Source organism: Dendropsophus ebraccatus, chromosome 13, assembly GCF_027789765.1.
Source record: "Dendropsophus ebraccatus isolate aDenEbr1 chromosome 13, aDenEbr1.pat, whole genome shotgun sequence".
Classification (NCBI taxonomy): Eukaryota; Metazoa; Chordata; class Amphibia; order Anura; family Hylidae; genus Dendropsophus; species Dendropsophus ebraccatus.
In genome coordinates this window covers 80,266,409-80,281,002 of record NC_091466.1, presented here as the reverse complement: position 1 = coordinate 80,281,002, position 14,594 = coordinate 80,266,409, and the positions used below count along the sequence as shown (strand labels likewise).

Genomic DNA, 14,594 nt, shown 5'->3' with positions numbered 1-14,594 from the left:
TACTGAAGCCGGCCGGGGACCGCTCCAAGATGGCGCCGTCCCCGGCTCGGCACTCGTTTACTTCCGGCTCCAGCAGCCCAAAGCAAACAAGTGCCTATCTCATGGATCTCTGCAACATATCTATGCTGCAGAGATCACTATGAGAGATCAAAGTGTATATACTAGAAGTCCTCCAGGAGGAATAACCCTAACCCCAGGGGGGGAATAACCCTAACCCCAGGGGGGGAATAACCCTAACCCCAGGGGGGGAATAACCCTAACCCCAGGGGGGGAATAACCCTAACCCCAGGGGAGAAATAACCCTAACCCCAGGCGGGGAATAACCCTAACCCCAGGGGGGGAATAACCCTAACCCCAGGGGGGGAATAACCCTAACCCCAGGGGGGGAATAACCCTAACCCCAGGGGGGGAATAACCCTAACCCCAGGGGGGGAATAACCCTAACCCCAGGGGGGGAATAACCCTAACCCCAGGGGGGGAATAACCCTACCCTAGGGGGAATAACCCTAACCCCAAGGGGGGAATAACCCTAACCCCAGGGGGGGAATAACCCTAACCCCAGGGGGGGAATAACCCTAACCCCAGGGGGGGAATAACCCTAACCCCAGGGGGGGAATAACCCTAACCCCAGGGGGGAATAACCCTAACCCCAGGGGGGGAATAACCCTAACCCCAGAGGGGGAATAACCCTAACCCCAGGGGGGGAATAACCCTACCCTAGGGGGAATAACCCTAACCCCAGGGGGGGAATAACCCTAACCCCAGAGGGGGAATAACCCTAACCCCAGGGGGACTTCTAGTATAAGTGTAAAAGTTAAAAAAAAGTGTTGTTATTAGTAAAAATCCCCTCCCCTAATAAAAGTCTGAATCACCCCCCTTTTCCCAGGTTATTAATAAAAGTACCCCTTGGAAGAATAACCCTAACCCCAGGGGGGAATAACCCTAACCCCAGGGGAAATAACCCTAACCCCAGGGGAAATAACCCTAACCCCAGGGGGAAATAACCCTAACCCCAGGGGGGGAATAACCCTGACCCCAGGGGGAAATAACCCTAACCCCAGGGAGAATAACCCTAACCCCAGGGGGGGAATAACCCTAACCCCAGGGGGGGAATAACCCTAACCCCAGGGGGGGAATAACCCTAACCCCTGGGGGGGAATAACCCTAACCCCAGGGGGGGAATAACCCTAACCCCAGGGGGGGAATAACCCTAACCCCAGGGGGGAATAACCCTAACCCCAGGGGGGGAATAACCCTAACCCCAGGGGGGAATAACCCTAACCCCAGGGGGGGAATAACCCTAACCCCAGAGGGGGAATAACCCTAACCCCAGGGGGGGAATAACCCTACCCTAGGGGGAATAACCCTAACCCCAGGGGGGGAATAACCCTAACCCCAGAGGGGGAATAACCCTAACCCCAGGGGGACTTCTAGTATAAGTGTAAAAGTTAAAAAAAAAGTGTTGTTATTAGTAAAAATCCCCTCCCCTAATAAAAGTCTGAATCACCCCCCTTTTCCCAGGTTATTAATAAAAGTACCCCTTGGAAGAATAACCCTAACCCCAGGGGGGAATAACCCTAACCCCAGGGGAAATAACCCTAACCCCAGGGGAAATAACCCTAACCCCAGGGGGAAATAACCCTAACCCCAGGGGGGGAATAACCCTGACCCCAGGGGGAAATAACCCTAACCCCAGGGAGAATAACCCTAACCCCAGGGGGGGAATAACCCTAACCCCAGGGGGGGAATAACCCTAACCCCAGGGGGGGAATAACCCTAACCCCTGGGGGGGAATAACCCTAACCCCAGGGAGAATAACCCTAACCCCAGGGGGGGAATAACCCTAACCCCAGGGGAGAAATAACCCTAACCCCAGGCGGGGAATAACCCTAACCCCAGGGGGGGAATAACCCTAACCCCAGGGGGGGAATAACCCTAACCCCAGGGGGGGAATAACCCTAACCCCAGGGGGGGAATAACCCTACCCTAGGGGGAATAACCCTAACCCCAAGGGGGGAATAACCCTAACCCCAGGGGGGGAATAACCCTAACCCCAGGGGGGGAATAACCCTAACCCCAGGGGGGGAATAACCCTAACCCCAGGGGGGAATAACCCTAACCCCAGGGGGGGAATAACCCTAACCCCAGAGGGGGAATAACCCTAACCCCAGGGGGGGAATAACCCTACCCTAGGGGGAATAACCCTTACCCCAGGGGGGGAATAACCCTAACCCCAGAGGGGGAATAACCCTAACCCCAGGGGGGCTTCTAGTATAAGTGTAAAAGTTAAAAAAAAAGTGTTGTTATTAGTAAAAAGCCCCCTCCCCTAATAAAAGTCTGAATCACCCCCCTTTTCCCAGGTTATTAATAAAAGTACATAAATAAATAAACAAACATGTTTGGTATCGCCGCGTGCGTAATCGCCCGAACTATTAATTAATCACATTCCTGATCTCGCACGTTTAATGGCGTCAGCGCAAAAAAATCCCAAAGTGAAAAATTGCGCATTTTTGGTCGCATCAAATCCAGAAAAGTGTTAATAAAAAGCGATCAAAAAGTCGTATATGCGCAATCAAGGTACCGATAGAAAGAGCACATCATGGCGCAAAAAATGACACCTGACACAGCCCCATAGACCAAAGGATAAAAGTGCTGTAAGCCGGGGAATGGAGCGGTTTTAAGGAACATATATTTGTAAACAATGGTTTTAATTTTTTACAGGCCATCAGATACAATATAAGTTATACATGTTATATATCGTTTTAATCGTAACGACTTGTGAAACATATATAACAAGTCAGTTTTACCCTAGGGCGAATGGCGTAAAAACACATATCCACTAAAAACACAAAATGTGGGGTTTTTTTTCAATTTCACCACACCATGAATTTTTTCCTGCTTTTGCAGTGTATCTTATGCAAAAATTCAGCCGACATTGCAAAGTACAATTAGTGGCGCAAAAAATAAGGGCTCATGTGGGTTTCTAGGTAAAGTGCAGACGGACAGTTTAAGACTTTGGATTCAGACAGAGAATCTCAAAATCCCCAAAATCTGTCTATTTTGCACAGTAATTTCCGGTGTCTCCCCGTAGAATGAGCAGAGATCTAATACAATAAAGACAACGTCAGACTGTATTGTATCGCTTTATTTTATGAGTAGTAGATACTGGATCCATTTCACAGAGTTGGGTTAATGAGTTTCCCGGTGAACAGCCCCAAATTATCATCATCCCTCACGATGGTCAGAATGAACGGACGGTTGGCTGTAACCTCAGGATATATTACAATACTGGTGGCCACAATCCCAATAGCTGTAGCCGCGGCCGCCACTGTTCCTTCCTCGTCCACTTCTATCACAGCTTTATGGACGGCCTATAGAGAAGACGTAAGGAGAAATAAACATGGATTCCAGAGTAACCTATTGGGAGTGTGAGGAAAACCGGCCAACGAGAAGCCCCCTAATATATTGGTCCCTGATGCCCGGGGAGGACCACTGCTCTAGGGTTAGTGTGGTGTCCTATCACATTGTACTATTGTTGTATGGACCTGAGGAGGAGTGGAGACCCCCTCGAAACGTGGCGTCTTTTTGTATAGAATGTTTTCTTCTGTTACCTAAACATGACGGCCATCATCTCTCCGGTACTATATGAGGATACCTCACCGGGTGAGATGTAAGGCTGGGCTTGTCTCAACAATGGGGTCATGCTCACAGCTCCACCGTACAAGCTGATTGGGTTCTCTATAGTTTCTCCTTGGTACATTTATCCTTTTATAATGGATCTCACCTGTGACACCTCCAATCTAGGACCTTCAGCAATCCCGGAGAGATCAGCCGTGCTGGAGAACACATTGGTGAAGCCTATGGGCGTTAACTCTTCTATAAGATCTAGCTTCAGAGAAAACGAGAACTTGGGTATTGAGAGTTTTATTTTCCTGTGAAAAGAAGAGGGAAAAACCATTGGTATTTGGAATCCCCGACAACTGGAGAAGTCCCCAAGTAAAGCCTTGTCTAGTGAATAGTATGGGGGCTCCTCTGGATTGAAGTTAGACTAACCTACCAATTTTGGCCAAGTTGAGGATTTGGGGGAGATAAGTGTATGGACAACTTTACAGAGCAGCTCTCCTTCCTTGTAGACAGGGTACTGAGGGGGAAACCCGTCTATGACCTCTATGTACCCCAATTATTGCTACATAAAGAAGGGGCCAGGGTTATGGTTAAATTCTATCCCTGTAGGCCATAGGGGTAAACCATCACCCCAAAACTGACTGGCGTCTTATAGCTGGTGTTCTATACACAGTACGATAGTACGAGAGAACAGTGGCCATCATTGGTTGATCCCGTATAGAGGTTCTTACTTTGGTTGTAGTTTTTGTACCCATGACCTCAGGGATCCCTCCTGAAAAGCTTTCTCCACCTTTTGCATTTTTCCTGTATCCGGTATAATAAAGATGGCGGAGAAGTTCCCTTTGTACGGGATCTTGACCACTGTGCATCCTATTTCAGGCATGGAGGCCATAGAATACTCTCCTGTTCTGGTCATCATCGGCACCTTCACAACTGTCCTCTCATCCACATGGAAGTCTTGTTCTCTGGTATTATTTACATTAAATGCAACCTTCCAGGACCCTAAAACACAGAAATCCAATAAACCAATATCACTCCTGAAAAACTGGTTCCCAACTGGTGTCACCACCAGAGAGGCAGTAGCAGCAACCTCTGCCCCTTTCTATCCTGTCGATTACACCTGGCAGGTACCACTTTCAGCTGTATCTGAGTCCTGTGGATGTAGAGCTGCTGAGGCCTACAAGAGGTGAGGAGCATCCCGGCACAGGTGGCATGGTGTGGTCACTATATATGTACATACTGTATCCATGCTGAGGTCCAGATCCTCATTGCTCCTCACACATCTATGACTTACCTTTGAAGAAAATTGTGTTGATGAGAACCAAAACTGTCTCTACATCAAGCTGGCTCAGCAAGTCTTTGATTTTTCCTTTGGTTTTCTCCTCCACGTAGCTATTAATTTGTGCTGTTGCTTTCCCCGATTGCCGGAAATCAGTGGAGATGACGTCAGATTGATAGAACTTCTTTGCGTTATCTTGGAAGGTCTGCTGAAGGACGAGATCCTTGGCTACAAAGAGAGCATTGTTGATGTTCAGCTCCAGCTCACTGTTAGTTTTATCTGAGATTTTCCAGGAGCTGCTGGAAGCCCTTGTAGATGTCTTCAGAATCCACTGAGGTGTCGAAACCAAGTCCTTCTAGGATCTGACGACGGCTATCAGCCTTGGCCCCAAGTGAAAGCAAAGAAAAGGCAATAGAAATGCTCAATGGGGAGAAGAAGAGATTCTCCTTGGGGTGAGTAGTAACCACTTGTGAGTAGAGCTTCCCTGTAAATGTCTCAATAGATGGCGCTAGTAGTTTCTGCTGATCATCATCTGCTTCGGGTTGACCAATGACCAATGCGCAGAGCAGAACTTGGCTCACACACACGAGCAGGAAGAGCTTCATCTCTGTGGAGGAAACCAAAGTAAAGTCCCATGATTCACCGGTGTAATATAGGTCATTTATGGTTCTAAATATTCTTATTAAGGGTTTGTATACAAGATTATGAATCTACAATACAGGTTATAAAGCAGGTTCCATCATACAGTAATATCGTATAGTCGGTTATTCCATCACTAAGATCCTAACAAGTAAAGTACAGCAAAACCTGAAGCCTGAAGGCAAAGTGTCTGCGCCCGTCTATACCAGGAAGCCCGGAGAGAGGAGGAACAAAACATATCCAATCTACCTGAGCTGCTGGTCCTCCAGGAACGGCCCTAGTAGGATGCTGAGCTCATAGCGCCCCCTATGTCTTCACTCTACAAAGCGAAATATGGAGTTACGGAATGAGACCAAGACTGGCCAGATATGCATGGGAACATCTTCAAAATGACCATAGAGCCCTAATAGAGCTCAGGATCAGTACCAGGCCAAAACACCAGGCCGAGCTGCACCAAATCTGGCCAGTTGGAACGTATTAGATTGGTTCTCAGTTCTCTAGGACCTTCTGTTCCCAGTATATTCCCACACACTAACTGTGACCTCTCATTCTCCTTCATCCTCCATTGTGGCCGTCGTTGTTTGTGAAACAGTCTATTATATAAGGGGAGGGGGCAGATATCAGTCACCGGTGCAAAGTGTGGACATTCTGTCTCACAGGCTGCAGTCACATTATTAGAGGAGCAGGGTCTGTCTCACAGGCTGCAGTCACATTATTAGAGGAGCAGTCTCTGTCTCACAGGCTGCAGTTACATTATTAGAGGTGTAGGGTCTGTCTCACAGGCTGCAGTCACATTACTAGAGGTGTAGGGTCTGTCTCACACGCTGCAGTCACATTATTAGAGGTGTAGGGTCTGTCTCACACGCTGCAGTCACATTATTAGAGGTGTAGGGTCTGTCTCACAGGCTGCAGTCACATTATTAGAGGAGCAGGGTCTGTCTCACAGGCTGCAGTCACATTATTAAAGGGGCAGGGTCTGTCTCACAGGCTGCAGTCACATTATTAGAGGAGCAGGGTCTGTCTCACAGGCTGCAGTCACATTATAAGAGATGTGGGGTCTGTCTCACAGGCTGCAGTCACATTATTAGAGGTGTAGGGTCTGTCTCACAGGCTGCAGTCACATTATTAGAGGTGTAGGGTCTGTCTCACAGGCTGCAGTCACATTATTAGAGGTGTAGGGTCTGTCTCACAGGCTGCAGTCACATTATTAGAGGTGTAGGGTCTGTCTCACACGCTGCAGTCACATTATTAGAGGATCAGGGTCTGTCTCACAGGCTGCAGTCACATTATTAAGGAGCAGGGTCTGTCTCATAGGCTGCAGTCACATTATTAGAGGAGCAGTCTCTGTCTCACAGGCTGCAGTCACATTATTAGAGGAGCAGGGTCTGTCTCACAGGCTGCAGTCACATTATTAGAGGTGTAGGGTCTGTCTCACACGCTGCAGTCACATTATTAGAGGAGCAGTCTCTGTCTCACAGGCTGCAGTCACATTATTAGAGGATCAGGGTCTGTCTCACAGGCTGCAGTCACATTAGAGGAGCAGGGTCTGTCTCACAGGCTGCAGTCACATTATTAGAGGAGCAGTCTCTGTCTCACAGGCTGCAGTCACATTATTAGAGGAGCAGTCTCTGTCTCACAGGCTGCAGTCACATTATTAGAGGTGTAGGGTCTGTCTCACACGCTGCAGTCACATTATTAGAGGAGCAGGGTCTGTCTCACAGGCTGCAGTCACATTATTAAGGAGCAGGGTCTGTCTCACAGGCTGCAGTCACATTATTAGAGGATCAGGGTCTGTCTCACAGGCTGCAGTCACATTATTAGAGGAGCAGTCTCTGTCTCACAGGCTGCAGTCACATTATTAGAGGAGCAGGGTCTGTCTCACAGGCTGCAGTCACATTATTAGAGGATCAGGGTCTGTCTCACAGGCTGCAGTCACATTATTAGAGGATCAGGGTCTGTCTCACAGGCTGCAGTCACATTATTAGAGGATCAGGGTCTGTCTCACAGGCTGCAGTCACATTACTAGAGGTGTAGGGTCTGTCTCACAGGCTGCAGTCACATTATTAGAGTGTGGTCTGTCTCACAGGCTGCAGTCACATTATTAGAGGAGCAGGGTGTGTCTCACAGGCTGCAGTCACATTATTAGAGGTGTAGGGTCTGTCTCACAGGCTGCAGTCACATTATTAGAGGTGTAGGGTCTGTCTCACACGCTGCAGTCACATTATTAGAGGATCAGGGTCTGTCTCACAGGCTGCAGTCACATTATTAAGGAGCAGGGTCTGTCTCATAGGCTGCAGTCACATTATTAGAGGAGCAGTCTCTGTCTCACAGGCTGCAGTCACATTATTAGAGGTGTAGGGTCTGTCTCACACGCTGCAGTCACATTATTAGAGGAGCAGGGTCTGTCTCACACGCTGCAGTCACATTATTAGAGGATCAGGGTCTGTCTCACAGGCTGCAGTCACATTATTAAGGAGCAGGGTCTGTCTCACTGGCTGCAGTCACATTATTAGAGGAGCAGTCTCTGTCTCACAGGCTGCAGTCACATTATTAGAGGAGCAGGGTCTGTCTCACAGGCTGCAGTCACATTATTAGAGGTGTAGGGTCTGTTTCACAGGCTGCAGTCACATTATTAAAGGGGCAGGGTCTGTCTCACAGGCTGCAGTCACATTATTAGAGGTGTAGGGTCTGTCTCACAGGCTGCAGTCACATTATTAGAGGTGTAGGGTCTGTTTCACAGGCTGCAGTCACATTATTAAAGGGGCAGGGTCTGTCTCACAGGCTGCAGTCACATTATTAGAGGAGCAGTCTCTGTCTCACAGGCTGCAGTTACATTATTAGAGGTGTAGGGTCTGTCTCACAGGCTGCAGTCACATTATTAGAGGTGTAGGGTCTGTCTCACACGCTGCAGTCACATTATTAGAGGTGTAGGGTCTGTCTCACAGGCTGCAGTCACATTATTAGAGGAGCAGGGTCTGTCTCACAGGCTGCAGTCACATTATTAAAGGGGCAGGGTCTGTCTCACAGGCTGCAGTCACATTATAAGAGATGTGGGGTCTGTCTCACAGGCTGCAGTCACATTATTAGAGGTGTAGGGTCTGTCTCACAGGCTGCAGTCACATTATTAGAGGTGTAGGGTCTGTCTCACAGGCTGCAGTCACATTATTAGAGGTGTAGGGTCTGTCTCACAGGCTGCAGTCACATTATTAGAGGTGTAGGGTCTGTCTCACAGGCTGCAGTCACATTATTAGAGGTGTAGGGTCTGTCTCACACGCTGCAGTCACATTATTAGAGGTGTAGGGTCTGTCTCACAGGCTGCAGTCACATTATTAGAGGAGCAGGGTCTGTCTCACAGGCTGCAGTCACATTATTAAAGGGGCAGGGTCTGTCTCACAGGCTGCAGTCACATTATAAGAGATGTGGGGTCTGTCTCACAGGCTGCAGTCACATTATTAGAGGTGTAGGGTCTGTCTCACAGGCTGCAGTCACATTATTAGAGGTGTAGGGTCTGTCTCACAGGCTGCAGTCACATTATTAGAGGTGTAGGGTCTGTCTCACAGGCTGCAGTCACATTATTAGAGGTGTAGGGTCTGTCTCACAGGCTGCAGTCACATTATTAGAGGAGCAGGGTCTGTCTCACACGCTGCAGTCACATTATTAAAGGGGCAGGGTCTGTCTCACAGGCTGCAGTCACATTATAAGAGATGTGGGGTCTGTCTCACAGGCTGCAGTCACATTATTAGAGGTGTAGGGTCTGTCTCACAGGCTGCAGTCACATTATTAAGGAGCAGGGTCTGTCTCACACGCTGCAGTCACATTATTAAGGAGCAGGGTCTGTCTCACAGGCTGCAGTGACATTATTAAGGAGCAGGGTCTGTCTCACAGGCTGCAGTCACATTATTAGAGGTGCAGTCTCTGTCTCACAGGCTGCAGTCACATTATTAGAGGTGCAGTCTCTGTCTCACAGGCTGCAGTCACATTACTAGAGGTGTAGGGTCTGTCTCACTGGCTGCAGTCACATTATTAGAGGTGCAGGGTCTGTCTCACAGGCTGCAGTCACATTATAAGAGATGTGGGGTATATCTCACACGCTGCAGTCACATTATTAAAGGGGCAGGGTCTGTCTCACAGGCTGCAGTCACATTATTAAAGGGGCAGGGTCTGTCTCACAGGCTGCAGTCACATTATCCTGCTAGTGTCATATATATATATATATATATATATATATATATATATATATATATATTCTGCTAGTATTATATATGTATGCAATGGTACCTTGGTTTAAGAGTAACTTGGATTAAGAGCTGTTTGCAAGAAGAGATAACTGTTCTTTAAAATTGTAATTTGGTTTAAGAGCATTGCTTTGGTTTAAGAGCTCCCTGTATGCCCTGCTCATCCCTTCATGCTCTCTGCAGTCTCTGTCCTCCCTTGTGTTTCCCATCCTCTCCTTTCCTCCTATAATCTGCCTGCACTCACACTCAGCTATACACACTGCTGCTATAATGTTCCTCCACTTACTCTCAGCCATTCACACAGCTGTATAGAAAAGTTTCTGTCACTGTGCTCCTGCACAGCTCTGTGATTCTCACTTCCTGATTGGTCCATGCTGAACACACCCTACCCCCTTGTGACCATGTGACCACACAGACCTCTGACAGCAGCCCTGCTTCTCTATTCTAGCCTGTTGTACTACGCTACTGCATTATGGGGATCTGCAGCTCCTTCCTGTATCTACAAGCTGCTGATGTGTTATCAGGGTTATACAGTTACTATACATTATACACCACATGCTGCTATACTGTACAGTAACATATATCACATATCCAGCTGCTGCTGTGTTATCAGGGTTATACAGTTACTATACATTATACACCACATGCTGATTGCTATACTGTACAGTAACTTATATATCACATATCCAGCTGCTGCTGTGTTATCAGGGTTATACAGTTACTATACATTATATACCACATGCTGATATACTGTACAGTAACTTATATATCACATATCCAGCTGCTGTGTTATCAGGGTTATACAGTTACTATACATTATACACCACATGCTGCTATACTGTACAGTAACATATATATCACATATCCAGCTGCTGTGTTATCAGGGTTATACAGTTACTATACATTATATACCTCATGCTGATTGCTATACTGTACAGTAACTTATATATCACATATCCAGCTGCTCTGTTATCAGGGTTATACAGTTACTATACATTATACACCACATGCTGCTATACTGTACAGTAACTTATATATCACATATCCAGCTGCTGTGTTATCAGGGTTATACAGTTACTATACATTATACACCACATGCTGCTATACTGTACAGTAACATATATCACATATCCAGCTGCTGTGTTATCAGGGTTATACAGTTACTATACATTATACACCACATGCTGATTGCTATACTGTACAGTAACTTATATATCACATATCCAGCTGCTGTGTTATCAGGGTTATACAGTTACTATACATTATACACCACATGCTGCTATACTGTACAGTAACTTATATATATCACATATCCAGCTGCTGCTGTGTTATCAGGGTTATACAGTTACTATACATTATATACCACATGCTGATTGCTATACTGTACAGTAACTTATATATCACATATCCAGCTGCTGTGTTATCAGGGTTATACAGTTACTATACATTATATACCACATGCTGCTATACTGTACAGTAACATATATCACATATCCAGCTGCTGCTGTGTTATCAGGGTTATACAGTTACTATACATTATACACCACATGCTGATTGCTATACTGTACAGTAACTTATATATCACATATCCAGCTGCTGCTGTGTTATCAGGGTTATACAGTTACTATACATTATATACCACATGCTGCTATACTGTACAGTAACTTATATATCACATATCCAGCTGCTGTGTTATCAGGGTTATACAGTTACTATACATTATACACCACATGCTGCTATACTGTACAGTAACATATATATCACATATCCAGCTGCTGTGTTATCAGGGTTATACAGTTACTATACATTATACACCACATGCTGCTATACTGTACAGTAACATATATATCACATATCCAGCTGCTGTGTTATCAGGGTTATACAGTTACTATACATTATATACCTCATGCTGATTGCTATACTGTACAGTAACTTATATATCACATATCCAGCTGCTCTGTTATCAGGGTTATACAGTTACTATACATTATACACCACATGCTGCTATACTGTACAGTAACTTATATATCACATATCCAGCTGCTGTGTTATCAGGGTTATACAGTTACTATACATTATACACCACATGCTGCTATACTGTACAGTAACTTATATATATCACATATCCAGCTGCTGCTGTGTTATCAGGGTTATACAGTTACTATACATTATATACCACATGCTGATTGCTATACTGTACAGTAACTTATATATCACATATCCAGCTGCTGTGTTATCAGGGTTATACAGTTACTATACATTATACACCACATGCTGCTATACTGTACAGTAACTTATATATCACATATCCAGCTGCTGCTGTGTTATCAGGGTTATACAGTTACTATACATTATATACCACATGCTGCTATACTGTACAGTAACTTATATATAACATATCCAGCTGCTGCTGTGTTATCAGGGCTATACAGTTACTATACATTATATACCACATGCTGATATACTGTACAGTAACTTATATATCACATATCCAGCTGCTGTGTTATCAGGGTTATACAGTTACTATACATTATATACCACATGCTGCTATACTGTACAGTAACTTATATATCACATATCCAGCTGCTGTGTTATCAGGGTTATACAGTTACTATACATTATGTACCACATGCTGCTATACTGTACAGTAACTTATATATATCACATATCCAGCTGCTGCAGTATTATCAGGGTTATACAGTTACTATACATTATACACCACATGCTGCTATACTGTACAGTAACTTATATATCACATATCCAGCTGCTGTGTTATCAGGGTTATACAGTTACTATACATTATAAACCACATGCTGATTGCTATACTGTACAGTAACTTATATATCACATATCCAGCTGCTGTGTTATCAGGGTTATACAGTTACTATACATTATACACCACATGCTGCTATACTGTACAGTAACTTATATATCACATATCCAGCTGATGCTGTGTTATCAGGGTTATACAGTTACTATACATTATATACCACATGCTGCTATACTGTACAGTAACTTATATATCACATATCCAGCTGCTGTGTTATCAGGGTTATACAGTTACTATACATTATACACCACATGCTGCTATACTGTACAGTAACTTATATATAACATATCCAGCTGCTGTGTTATCAGGGTTATACGGTTACTATACATTATATACCACATGCTGCTATACTGTACAGTAACTTATAATATCACAGATTCTGCTGCGTCTCATTGTTTCATCTCTTCTACATGTTATTCAGAATAGTAATCAGTATATTTGGGGGGTGGAACCAATTGTCTGCAAATCAGTGATTTCTTATGGGAATATTTGCTTTGGTATAAGAGTGATTTAGATTACAAGCACCGTCCAGAAACTGATTATGCTCGTAATCCAAGGCACTACTTTATATTTATTCTGCTAGTTTTATATCCCTAGAAGAGATGATTTCCCTCCAGTCCTGACTACAGAAGCCGCAGAGAGATGGACATGAAGCAGTACTCACCACCGGCTCCTCAGGAGGTGTCAGTGCCGGCTATGGCTTCTGCTGCTGTATATATAGTCAGATCTTTGCTATTGTGAAATCCTTAATAATGGTGTCTATATATGAGGGGTAGGTCACCCCCTCGGGGTGTTAGTGCTCAGTAAGGAAGTTCCTGATTGTATCTGTAATGTAGGACAGGTTGTGCCATACGCCTATTGCAGGGACCGCACAAACTTTATAAGAACATTGTGACACTCAAACAGCTGATTCATCCTGAGCAGCCTGTCCATTATGGAGCAATAATGGGGTGGGGTCATATAGTGCCATCTGCACGGCCGAAAGTAGGCTGAGAGTTAGGTGGAGGAGGAGGAAGAAGGTGTCCGGGAGGAATTGCAGTGTCCCAGAGCATGATCCCTGCGGCTGGACCAAGGATGGCACCTGTTCACTAACTGTTATATGTAATGTCATAATATGTATTCTCTGTACCAGTGTAACTGGCAGGGATGTGTGGATTACATGGGACCGAAAGGCATTTTCCCCCGAGTTCTGCCCCAGCTACTGACTGGCTGAGCGGACAATCCATCAATTGTTATAGTTATTGATTAAGAGACAAAATCTGTTTTATTGAGAGACTCAGACCATTAGCTATGTGCTGCTAGACCTAGACTTGGGGTAACTGGACAATAGGAAGCAGCCTTGCCTACACCGAGGATCTTACCTTCAGGACAGTCACCCCCTAAGAAGAGGGACTGATCCACAGTAGTGCACAGATGCAAGTAAGCTATGTTTTTGTTTTTTTTCATATTAAGACAGGCAGATTATTACAGTCTGTAAATATAGAAATGAGTAATGAACAACGTAGATCGCAGTCACATTAGCCAGAAACCAACACTGTAATAACCTTAACAAGAGCAGAAGCTGCAAAATAGAGGCCGCTCTTAAACTATTTTAGAAAAATTAGAAAGGAAGAGAGGAGAGAAAGAAAGAGAAAAATGGGAGGGGAGGGAAGGGGTAAAAGAAGATCTCCCCAACTGTACACAAGAACCCCTAAATTGTCAACAGCTGCTTATAGTGGGTGGACCCCTCCAAGACAGTCCAAGCCATCCAGAGGCGAATTTCTCAGACCGTTCCTGCCAAGATGCCGTCAGCTCCTCCATCCTCTGTACGTCCTCCACCCTGCGGATCCAATGACCCAACGTGGGTGGGATCCTGGACTTCCAGTGGGATGGAATTCAGGCTCTAGCTGCGTTAACTAAAAATTTTAGTAAAGATTTTTTGTAACTCTTGGTAGGGATGTCAGACAGGTGTAATTAAAAAGAAAGCCGGGGTGTTCGGGATTTGAAA

At 45.4% G+C, this 14,594-nt stretch overlaps 1 pseudogene; it reads right to left on the bottom strand.

Moving 5' to 3' along the window:
- Window positions 1-3,147: 3,147 nt before the first annotated feature.
- Window positions 3,148-13,329, bottom strand: LOC138770753 (alpha-1-antitrypsin-like protein GS55-MS; annotated as a pseudogene).
- Window positions 13,330-14,594: the final 1,265 nt, after the last annotated feature.